Below are 14,196 nucleotides of genomic sequence, written 5' to 3'. Positions count from 1 at the left end.
TAGATTATAATTACTTTATATTTATTTATAATAATATTAATAGTAAATATTATAAAGTTAAGAAATTTTACTTTAATAACGAAAAATTTATATTTTTTAAATTTAAATTAAGACTATATCGTTTAAATTATTTAAATACTTATTTTATATAATCTAAATACTTCTTTTTTAAATTAAAATAAATAATAATATTATTTAAATATATTATATAAAACTAGTCGATTAATTTAATTAAAGTTTTATTAATATAAGTTTAAAAAATTATTAAGATATTAATTAAGTTAAACGATATTATTAGATATTTATAATATATATAAAACGCTATCTTTTATTTATTATTTTTATAAATCTATATATAATAATAAATATTTTTAAATTAAATTTTTTATATTATTTAAAGCTATTTAGATAATTAAGTATCTTATTAATTAAAAATATTAAATATTAATTTTTTATAAATATCTTATTTAAGTTATAATAATTAATATATAAATATAAATTTTTATTCTTTTTTAGAATAAATATAATAAAGACTTTTATTAAATTTATAAAATATTTAATTTAATTATTTACTAAAACTTTATTAAAATAAATTTCTAATTTTATTAATTTTATATTAAATAAATTATATAATAAATTAAATAAAGATTTCGCTATAATTTTAATAATATAGTTATAATTTTTATATAATAATAATTAATCTACTTCTTCTAATAAAAATATTTTTTTATATTTTTTTAATTTATTTAAAAATATAATAATAGTCTTTATATTATTTATATAAATACTCTATATTTTAATTATATTAATAATATATTTTCTATCTATAATTATTATTTCTATTATAATTTAAATTTAAATTATTTTATATTTTTTTAAAATATTCGCGAATTATTTAAATTTTAAAATTTTAAATAATTATTTTTTAATTTTAAAATATTAAATTTAATCTTTTATATTTATTTTAATTCACTTATTAATTAAAATCGAAAGATTAAAAATTATTAAAAAATCTTTTTTATTAAAAATATAGAAAAATATATTTATAGCGCTTAATATACTTTTAATTATTTTATAAAAAATATATAATTAAATAATTATTATAATAATATATTAATTTATTATTTATTTAAACGAGTTTAGATAAATAATAATTAATTTCAATTAAATTTTATTTAATTATAAAACGCTAGCTTAATATATTTATTTTTATATTATTATTAATATAAATTTCTATTAATTTTTATAATTTATTCTAATTATTTAAAAATACTTTATTTTTATAAATTAATAATAAAATAAATCTTATTTTTATTTTTATTTTTATCGTTATAAAGTTTTTAATAAGAATTTTTTATTTTTTATTATAATAAAATTTAGATATATATAATTTAATAATAATATTTTAATTATTATTATATAAAATAAATTAAATTTTAAAGAATTTAAAAAAAATCTTTTAAGTAATATATTAATAAGAGAGATTAAACTTCTATTATTAATATATTTATTATATATTTAATACTATTATATAATTATATTAAAAAAAAAATTTTAAATTTAATATAATCTTAAATTATATTCGATTTAAATCTTTTAAACTCTTATAATCTTTATAATTATCCTCTCTTTTTTCTAAGTTAAACTTTTATAAGATATTATATCTAAAAAAAAATTATATAAATATTAAATAATAATTATATTACTAATTAAATACTTAAAGTTCTAATATTAAACTTCTATTTTCTTATTATATATAATATCTAAATAGTTTTATTAAAATTATAAAATCTTTATATAAGATAGAAAATAGAATAAAAGAGTATTATCGTTTATAGTATCGTAATAAAGATTAACGCTTTTCTTTATTCTTATTCTTTAATATAGATTTCTTTAAAACGTATTACTATAATCCTCTTTCGATTACTATTAATTCTACTATAAACTTATTAGAATATTTCTAATAAAACTTATTTAATAGCTTTTGTAGATAAAAGATTTCTTTAAAAAGTTTTTATATATTTTTTAAATTAAGATATTTTTTTTAATAAATTTAATAATATAAATTTTTTATCTTATTATTTTTATTTAATTTAAAAATTCTATTATTTATAATATTAATAATAATATACTTAGATATATTATCTTTATTAAATTCTATATCTTTTAATTATAAACTTATCTTTTTTTTTTAAAAAAAATTCTTTTTTAATAAGAATATATAAAAGATATTATAAATATATTAGTATTTTAATAATTATAAGTAATATAATTATAAATTAACTATATTAATAATAAAAAAAAATTAAAATTTTTATACTCTAATTTAAGATTATATTTAATTTTAATATATTTAATATTTAATTATATCGAGTTATTAATCTTATAATTATAAGATTTTTAATATTTATTAATATACTTAATTTATGATTACTAGACTATTAAGATTATATTTTTATAGATATTTATTAAAATAAAGAGATACTTAATATTCTCGACTATAGCTTTAAAATAAGATTTAAAATTAATCTCTTTATTTTATAATATTCTTAAATTATAATTAATATTAATTTTAAAAAGCGATATACTAGTAATAGAGTTCTTTATATTATTATATATAAATTTAATTATTAATAATTATTATATTTAATTATCTTATTTCTAATAGATAAAAACTCGTAAGTATTATTTTATAATACTATTTTATCTCTTAATCTAATTATTAATTTAAGAGTAATATATAATTAATAAGTATCGCTTTATCTCTAGAAAATACGCTATATTAAATTAAAATTAAGAGATAAATAGTAAGTTATAATCTATTATTATTAAATTAAATAATTTATAATATTATATTAGAGTTTTAATTAAAATCTATATAAATTATTTAATATTAAGTATCTTATCTATAAAGATATAATATATTATCTTTATAAGATAGTCTATAATTATAAAAATCGCGTTATAAGAGTAATTATATTAGTTTTTAAAAGATAATAATTTAGTAATAAAGTTAAGAGAGATATTTTTTTACTTATAAGTTAAAGTTAATAAGAGAGTTAATTTACTATATAGCTTATATCTAAATAATTTAATTATAGCGTATATAGAATATAATATAATATATTCTTCTATATTAATAGTAAGTCTTAGTTAGAAATACTTATATTAAATTAATTTCTAAGTTTTTTTAATATCGAAGTAGCTCGTTAATAAACTATTATAATATCTCTTAAAAACTATATCTTATAAAGATTTAAGAATATAGATCTTTCTATTATAATATAGTCTCTTATTAAATTAATTATAAAATTAATTACTAAGATCGCTTAGAGAGTTATCTATATTAGATTTTAATTATATAAATATTTTTCTTATATAATTTTTCTTATAAATTAGCTTTATAAACTTATTATTAAAGAATTAATTATTAATAAAGTTTTTTATAAAATTCTCGATTATAATAGTAGTATAAATATATATCTATTATTAATATATATTAGAAACTTCGTAAGTTTTTATAATAAGTATTCGAAGATAGTTAGATATAAATCTTATTCTTTCTACTATATAAAACTCTTATAAAGTTTTTTTAAGCTTACTTAATAATTAATAATTCTCTTATTAAATAGTATAATTATCTTATTTATATTTCGAAATTCTATTAAGAGAATCTATAAAATTATCCTTTTCTTTTTAATATTTAATTATAAAGTTATAGTAACTAAGCTTTTAAATCTATTATATTTATCTACTATTTAGATATATTATATTTATAAACTTCTTAGAATTATAATAATCTATTAAGACTTTAATTTTATAATAATTATTCTTATAATAATAATATTAATATTTAAATAACTCTATAATAGCTAGTAGCTCTTTATTATAAATATTATATCGAGTCTTAATTAAGATTTATTTATAAAAGTAATAAACGATTAGATATTACTTCTCGCTATATAATTATATTAAAATACTCTCTAGAATATAATTTAATATATCTATCTCTACTTATATTAATAATTTAAGATTAAAATATTATAATATTAATATAATTATAAAGACTATTTTTTATATATTTTCGATAAATATAAAGAAAGTATATTTATTTCTTTAGAACTTAAATAACTTTAAATTAAATATTATTAAGATATTCTCTTATATATTAATAATTTATAAGTCTTTTATAAATAATAATAACTTTATTAACTTCGTAAGAGATATAATAATCTTATTAAAGTCTTAAATAAATCTATAATAAAAGTTTATAAATCTAACGAATATCTAAATATCTTATAATAATTTTAATTTTAATTAATTCTTAATTAATAGTATTTAATTTTTCTTTATATTTATTTTAATAGAGATAATTATATAACTAAAAAAGTATATCTTATTTATATTATTATAATATTTCTAAAAATTAATAAATAATTTATACTATTTTAATCGATCTAGTATTTACTTTATAATCTTAATATATTTTATATTTATATTTTATATATAAATTAGAATATTATTAAGATAAATAATATAAAAGATATCTAGCTTTTTAATTAATATTTAATTAATATATATTTAAAACGTTATAAAAGTATTTATAAGTTCGAATAATAAGACTTAATACTCGTAATAATCGTAATATATTCTAAATATAATCTTTTATTTATTATTCTTTTTAATGCGAAGATAGTAATATATAGCGATAAGATTTAATTAAATATATCTCTTAACTATAATTAGATAATTAATAAATTTCTTAATTAAAAAAAAGAGATAACGATTCTTAATTATAATTATATTTAGTTTTTATATAAAGAAAATTAATAATCTTATTAATAATATAGATAGTTATATAAAACTAGTTATAAGATTAATCTTAATATAGTCTTATAAGATTTTAAGCTTTATCTTATTTAGATTATAGATTAAATTATAAAATAATTATTTTTTATTTATAAGATTAATAGCGTAATTTATAAATTTATAATTAAATAATTTAATAGTATTACTATTTAAAAAATATTAAAATATTTATAATATTTCTAGAGAGAGCTTTATAGTCTTAATAATAATAAGACTAGCTTAAGTAATATTTTACTTATAATCTTTATAAATAGAAGACTTATTAGCGAATATTATTTAACGCGTATATATAATAAAATAATATACTTCTTTATTAATAGCTAGCTTAATAAACTTCTTTAAATTAATAATATTAATTTAATATATAATTATAAGAGCTACTATCGTAATATATATTCTTTATTAAAATAATCTCTTAATCTAATTAATATTAGAATTCGCTATAATTAATTATAATATTCTAAAAACTATTTAAATATTAATATTAATAATAAAAAAGTTATTTTAGAAATAATAAATTTAATCTTATTTATTCTTCTATTAAAATTTAATATAATATATTTTATAGATCTTAACTATCTTATTATAGATTATATTAAATTTAATATTAATATTAAATATTAATAAATTTATCTTTTAAATAATTATATAATTAATAATAAATTATTATTACGCGTATAGCTCTTATTTAATAAATATATAACCTCTATTTATTAGATATATAGTCTCTATTTATTAGATATATAATCTTTCTAATTAAGTTAGCGATTACGCGAAAGCTAACGAACACTAATTGAAAATAATAAAGAACTTATATCTAGTCTCTTCGAGATTTTTATAAAAATACTTAATAGTAATAGAGTAAGTCTTTTTATATCTTTCTATTAGTATATATAATAGAATAAGATAGAGCTAAGCTTAAAAATCTTAAATTTATATATATAGCTAATTATAAATTTAAGTTTATTATATTTTTTAATTAGATCGACTAAATTAGTCTAATAGCTCTCTTAAGCTCTCTTATTAAAAATTTATATATAGAAGTTTTATACTTTAAAGTACTTAGCTTACGATATATATAGTTATTTTATAATTTCTTAAATTATAAAGCTCGCTTTACGCTTTCTAACGCTATAAAAATTATAAAGTTTAATCTACTATTAATAGATTAAATAAATATTTAAATATAGTAATTATAATAGTTATATTAAACGCGTTCGAGATCGAATAATAATTCTTTTATCTATTTATTATTCTTCTATTATTCTATTAATTCTATTAATTCTATTAATTTTATTAATATAAATATAATTATCTTCGATATCTCTCGTCTAATTAGAGCCCCTTACTAACGCCTCTAGATTACTTTTTAATAAATTTACTATTACTAGTAATCGAGGCCGCAAGCGAGCTTAATAGCTATCTATTACTACTTATAAACGCGTTAAAAGACCCTTAAAAAAAGCTTAAATAAATATATTCTTCTTTATATACTTCTCTTAAGTTAGCGATAGATAAGTTAAATTAATATTTAAATATTATAATTATATTAAACGCGTTTAATTTAGATATATATACTTCTTTTATTTATCTCTTAAAGCCTCTACTAATACCTTTAAATTATCTCTCGACGAATTCGCTATTATTAATAATCGAGGCCGTAAGCGAGTTTAATAGCTATCTACTACTACTTATAAACATATTAAAAAACTCTTAAAAAGAGCTCGAATAAATACGTTCTTCTTTATATACTTCTTTTAAGCTAGCGATAGATAAGTTAAATTAATATTTAAATATTATAGTTATATTAAACGCGTCCGAAATCGAATAATAATTCTTTCACCTATTTATATAACTATTCTTCTTTTATTATTCTATTAATTCTATTAATTCTATTAATTCTATTAATTCTATTAATTCTATTAATTCTATTAATTCTATTAATTCTATTAATTCTATTAATTCTATTAATTCTATTAATTCTATTAATTCTATTAATTCTATTAATTTCATTAATATAAATATATTTATTCTCGATATTCTCGTATTTAATTAAATAAGAGAAGAATCTATAATAGATGAATACGGAGAATACTACGAAGAAAATTACGGAGATAATTATTAGCAGTAATAATATAATAAATCTACTTTCTACGATCTTATATTAATTTATATAACTAATATAAAAGAAGTTAATATAATAGATGAATGCGAAGAATATTACGGAGAAACTAAGCGATAATAAGACTCTTAGTATTAAGAACACGGCTTAGCTCTTCAAGATCTCACATTATATACTCTCTACGATTTTATATTAAATTATTATTTAATAAACGAAGAATACTACTATAACTTAGTTTATTATTCTCACTATATTAAGAAGTAAGAGAAAAAATTATAATAGATAAATGTGAAGAGTATTATAAAGAATACTATAGAGAATATTATAGAGAATATTACGAAGAAATTAAGCGATAATAAGATTATTATCGTTAAGAATATGGCTTAACTTTTTAAGATCTTATATTATATTAATTATTTACTTAATTAACTACTTAGCTAGCTACTTAGTTTAATATTTTATAAGAGAAGAAGTAAAAGAAGAAACTATAATAGATAAATGCGAAGAATACTACGAAGAAATTAAGTAGTAATAAGATTATTATCGTTAAGAATACGACTTAGCTCTTTAAGATCTTATATTATATTAATTATTTACTTAGTTAGCTACTTAGCTAGCCACTTAATCTAATACTTTATAAGAGAAGAAGTAAAAGAAGAAACTATAATAGATAAATGCGGAGAATACTACGAAGAAATTAAGCGGTAATAAGATTATTATTATTAAAAACACGACTTAGCTCTTTAAGATTCTATATTATATTAGTTATTTACTTAGTTAATTACTTAATTAATTACTTAATTTAATACTCTATAAAAGAAGAAGTAAGAGAAGAAACTATAATAGATAAATACGAAGAATACTACGAAGAAACTAAGCGGTAATAAAGCTATTATTATCAAGAATATAGCTTAGCTCTTCAAGATCCCACATTATATACTCTCTATAATTTCATATTAAATCATTACTTAGTAAGCGGAGAATATTACTATAACTTAATCTATTATTCTTACTATATTAATATAATATATTACTACGACCTCTATAGAAGAAATATTAAACGATATATATTTAGACGAATTAAAATCATTCGATATCTATAGCTATTTTATTATTCGAAAGATTTTACTACGATAAGAGATATTATAAGATTCACATCACTAATTAACACGTTATCTTTATTTCTTTTTAATATTTTAATACTTCTTACTATAAGAATATAGCCTTTCTCTATTTTTTATAGATAATTATTACGAATTAATTCTTTACACTTAATATATCTTTCTAATTAAATCTTAGCGTACCTCTCTTCGTATATATATATCTATATACTATATAGATTAAATTAATTTTATAGTAGTAAAAGTAGATTAAAAACGTATAGTAAGCGATTAGAGTTCGATTTAACTTAGAAAAATTTAACTCTATAAATTTAATTTATAGGTCTTTACTTATAGATAATAATATTAAAAGATTTTAATTTATTAATTAATAAGATCTTTACGATAGCTAATTAATTAACTATTCTCTCTATTTACTATTAAAAATACGTTTATTATATTTTAATATTTACTACTTATTAGCTAGCTAATTTTTCTATATCTAAAATATATTAAATATAATCTTATTATTTTATATATAAATCTATATAATATTATCTCGCTATTCTTATATAATATTATCTCGCTATTCTTATATAATATTATCTCGCTATTTTTATATAATATTATCTTATTATTCTTCTCTTATAATCTATCTAATTTATCTATCTCTTATTATTTATTTAATCTATTTATTTTATTATTCTTCTTATATAATATTTAATTATTAAAGTAACTACTATAATAATTATAAATTTCTTTACTATAATATTTATAGTATAGAGATAGATATAGAAATAGATATAGATATACGCTTTAATTCTTATTTATAGCCTTTAATATTAAAGAATATATTTATTCTATTCTTCTCCTTTTATTATTTTATCTAACTCGTTATAATTACTAACTATTATTATTATTATATATATTTAAATCGAGAGAGCTCGCGTTAAATAGAGTTCTTAAAGACTTTCTTATAAATATACTTTTTCTTTTTATTCTTAGCTTTTATTAATTAGCCTCTAAACTAAATTATAGCTAATTTATTAATATATAAAAGCGCGTTCGCGATATTATTTCTTCTTCTTTTTATTATTTTTATTATTTTTATTATTTTTATTATTTTTATTATTTTTATTATTTTTATTATTCTTATTTTTACTTTTATAATAACGTATATTAATTATTTTATCTACTTACTAATAAGAGTAAATATCTTTAAATAATAATATCTTAGTTCTCTTTAATATATAATACTCTATAATATATATATATAATAGCTTTATTATTATAATAAAGTATTTAATATATAACTTTATAATATAACTAATTACTTTATTATAGTAAAATAATATTTTTATAAAAATAAATAATAAAATTTTAATATATAGATCTCGAAAAATAAACTTTTTAATATAAATTAAAAGATATATTTAAGTTTTATTAAGTACGATATTATAGTCTAAACGCTTATTTATAAATATTAAATTAATAGTATTTATAATAATCTTTAAATTATCTATAATATTATTTATTTAATTTATTATTTTATTATATAGAGTAGAAGTAGTTTTATTAAAATAGATAAATTATATAATTATCTCTTAAGCTTATTATTATTTAACTCTTTTTATAAAATAATTTAATTATTAAAATATAGATATTGATTAATTTAAAAGATTATTTTCTTTTTCTTTTAAGAGATTAAATTATCTATAATATAGATAATAGCGAATAAATAATATTTGATATAATTCTTTTATAAGGCGTTTTATTTATATTTAAATAATTTTTTAATAGCTACGTATATAATATAATAAAAGTTCTTTTTAAAAATATTTAATTTCTTTTATTTATTAAAGTATTAATTATAATTCGATATAATATTATTCTTAATATATTAAATATAAAGTATATATTTAACTCTTAAAAAGATAACTTTATAGATCTTAATTAAAGCGTTTTACGCGTTTATTAAAAGTATATTTAAATAAAAAAAATTAAACTTATTATATAAAGCTTTAAGTTATTCTATTATCTATATATAATTCTTAATATATTTTAAATTAATAAAAACAAATCTTATATAGAAGAATATATTAAGAGTGATAATTTCGATAATTATAAGAAATAAAAGCTTATATTTATTAGTTTTATATTTTATATCTAAGATTAATATCTCTAAATTAAATTATAATATTTATTCTAATAATTTTCTAGCGAAGAAGAGAGATTTAATCTACTATATTCGCTAATTCTTCTTTATATATATAAATTAATTCTCTTATATATATAGCTATCGTTATTATAAGCGTACTCTTAATATATCCCTTAATTCTATAACTAGCGAGTCTTAACGAAGATATTCTCTATTATATTATATCTTCTTCTTATCTATATAATTCGATATCTTAGTTATCTTATTTAATATATATATATTAATATTATATTTATATTAATTCTAATATTATAATTAAGATAAATCTATTTATTTTATTTATATTAATAAATAAATTTAAAGAAACGCGCTAATAGAGACTTTAATAAGAAATTTAGTTAAGTTATTATATCTCTAAATAAGTCTATTAAATAAATAAATCGATTTTAAAGAGTTTAAATAAAATAGCGAAACGGTTTTAATAAATAGTAGTTAAGAAATAAAGAAGATATTAAATTATTTATATAGCTAGCGAATTAAAAGAAATAGCTAATATTATTTTATATTTTTATATTTAAAATATATACTAGTAGTATTACTTATCCGATAACCGCCGAGCCGAGATAACATTTTAGCTTCAAAAATCGCGTCTTTCAAGAACGCGACTTTTTTATATTCTTCTTTACTATTTTATTAAATATAGTCTAATATAGCTAAAATTACTACTCTATCTTAGCTTAATAAGAACGAACTATATAAGACTTAGAAACGTTAAAAAAAAGAGATTATGATTGAGATAAGAAAGGAAAAACTTAAGTAACGTAATATTCTTCTTCGACGTATATCTATATTATCTAAGTATTAACTACTATAAATCGAGTATCGTATATCTATTAATCACTTTTCGAATAACTTTATAATTCTTTTATATTTAATATTTAATCTTATATGAACTACTACTATCTAGAATATACTTTATAAGAGTATAAATTTATATACTTCTCGATAGAGTCCTTTAGATCCTTATTAAAAACTTACTTATATTTCGAAATTAAAAATCTTCATCGCTATTATAATCTATATAGAAATCTATCACTTTTCTACTATTTATAATTATTAAAGAATTAATAATATTACTTCGATATCTTCAATTAACCTCTTATTCTACTTTTTACTCTATCGAAATTAATATAAGATTATTATAAATAATAAGACTTAAAGATCGTTTGATAGTATTTTATATATCGTTTAGATCGTTAGAAGAAAGGATTTTAAAGGTTTAATAAAGAAATAAGTAGTAATAGTGAGGAAGTACGAAAGATTAGAGGGGGATACGTTATCTATAAAATCTCTTTATATAAGAAAGGAATTTATATAGAACGATTTCACTATAGAAAGAATTAAATGAAGTCTATATAATAGATTACGACTATTTAATATGAATTATATAGTAATTTTACAGTGGTAGTATAGATAATAATACTAGAATTCTTAAATATTACCTTTCGACGATTATCGGATAACTTTATATATTATAATATCTAAAATTTTAATAAAATCTTAATTAGATAAGAAACGATCGAGTTATAGTTAATTTAAGATATTATTCTTTAAAGCTTCTTTATATATAACTTCTCTATAAGATAAGAAACTCTCTAAGTAGAGTAAGTATATTTAAAAAATTGTTATTTAAAGTATTTATAGTCTTCTTAACGTCTTAAATAATTAAGAAATAATTATATTAAATTTTTATAAAGAAATAATCTTGCTTTAGACTTTATAGTAAAAAAAAATTATTCTTAATATCGAATAATTTTAACGCGTTTTCGAGAAACTTTATTATTCTCTGCCAGTAAATATTTCTAATATCTATTCTTTCGAAGTATTTAAACTTCTCTTTACTTTATTTTAAATCTTCTTTTTTATAATAAAGTCTAATATTAAAAGAATAGATTAAATTAAGATTTTATTTAAATAAACTTAATTCTATTAAATATTAAATAATATAGTTGACGAGATAAATTTAATAAAAATATTTTAAGATATTATTAATATTTTATAATTATAATATTAAGCTAAGTATTAACTTAATAAATTTATAATTATATTAAATAAGATTCGTTAGAAGCGAGATAATTTTTAAAAGATTATTATTCGATATTACGTCGTTGTAATAAAAAAGAATTTAATTATAAATAATTTATTTTAGATTTATAGAATAATCGAGAAGATAAATTAACTAGTTTAAGACTTTTAAAAGAATATAACTTTTTTATAGTAAAAAATTAATAATCTTAATTTATAGTCTATAAAAGATTTATAATTATTTTTAATTAAGAAGAAACGTACGCTTAGATAATTAAAAGAAAAATTAATTAAGATTCTAGATTTATCTCTCTTTATTAATAATATTAATCTTATTTAAGATAATTAATCTTTTAGAATAAAATAGAAATTTAAGACTAATAGCGATTATTATCTTAATAAAATTTTTAAAATAATTTATATAATCTTATAACTCGATAGTTAGACTATATAATATATAATATATAAAAGACTTTAAAACTCTATTAATTTATATTAATTTTTTATTAAAATTATAAATAAGTTAGCTAATATTTATAAGAATTTAGATTAATATAATAATATATAATATAATATATATACTCTATAATAAAAAACTCGAGTTTTTATTAATTTTTATTTAGATTTTATTTAATTAGATATTATTCTTAATATTAAAAAAACTCTTATATTAAAGAATTATCTTTTTAAGAAATTAAGAAAGAAATTAAGAATATTATAGTAGATTATAGAAGATTTTATTATTTTAAAAATTATAAAAGAATATCTTTAAAAGCTAAATAACTTATAATATATTAAGTATAAAGATTTTAAATTTATAAAGATTATTATTAAGTTAATTATAATATAAATATTAATAATAATATTCGCGATTAATATATATTTTATATTTATTATAGAGTCTAATTTAAATATAATTACTACGTTTTTAAATATTATAATTAATTTAAAATTAAGAAAATTAATATATTATAATTATAATAAAAAAGATTACTATTAAAAGAATTATATAATAATTATCTAAATTAAGATTAATAAAAAGATTTTTAAGAAAGTATAACTCTACGCGATAGAAATAGATAAAGAATTTAAAATTAATAACGTCGATATTATAGATAACGATAATTCTTTTTTAAATTTAGAAAATAAATAGTCTCTTTTAAAGTTACGATAAGAGGTACTTATAAAGTATATCTAATAGATACTTTTAATAACGCTTTAGTATATTATTCTTTTCGTATAGAAATTATACTATCTTTATAAGAGAGAAATTATTTATTTAAGAATTTTCTAATAGATAGTAAATATATCGATACTTATATAATTATAAATAAATTTTTAATTTTAGCGATATATAAAGTTTTATATCTAGAATTACTTCTACTATTAAGATTTAAATTATTAAGAGATTATAATAATTAGATCGCAAAACGATTAATTATATATTATTTACTCTTTATTATAATAGTAAAAAACTATTAAAAAGAATTATATTTAATATTAATTATATTATTAAAATACGATATAATAATTAAGAAATTATAAATAAATAAATATAGAATAGTTTTTAATATATTATAAAATAAGATACTCTTTCTACTTAGTCGACATAATTATAATAATAATAAAATATTAATAATAAACGAACTCTCTTTTCTATCTGTTTTAGAGCTTCGATTATCTATATTATTTACTCTTCTATCTATTATATTAAAATAATAAAATATTTCTATATAGACTATCGAAAGCTAAATAAAGATATTATTTTTATATAGACTATCGAAAGCTAAACGCGATTATTAAACGAAATTAATATTTAATTCTATTAATAGATAAGATTTTAGTAAGAATTTAGAAATATA

This window comes from Letharia lupina (assembly GCF_014066315.1).
Source record: "Letharia lupina isolate WasteWater1 chromosome Unknown contig_1, whole genome shotgun sequence".
In the NCBI taxonomy this organism is placed as follows: domain Eukaryota; kingdom Fungi; phylum Ascomycota; class Lecanoromycetes; order Lecanorales; family Parmeliaceae; genus Letharia; species Letharia lupina.
Note: the sequence above shows the minus strand (reverse complement) of the source record.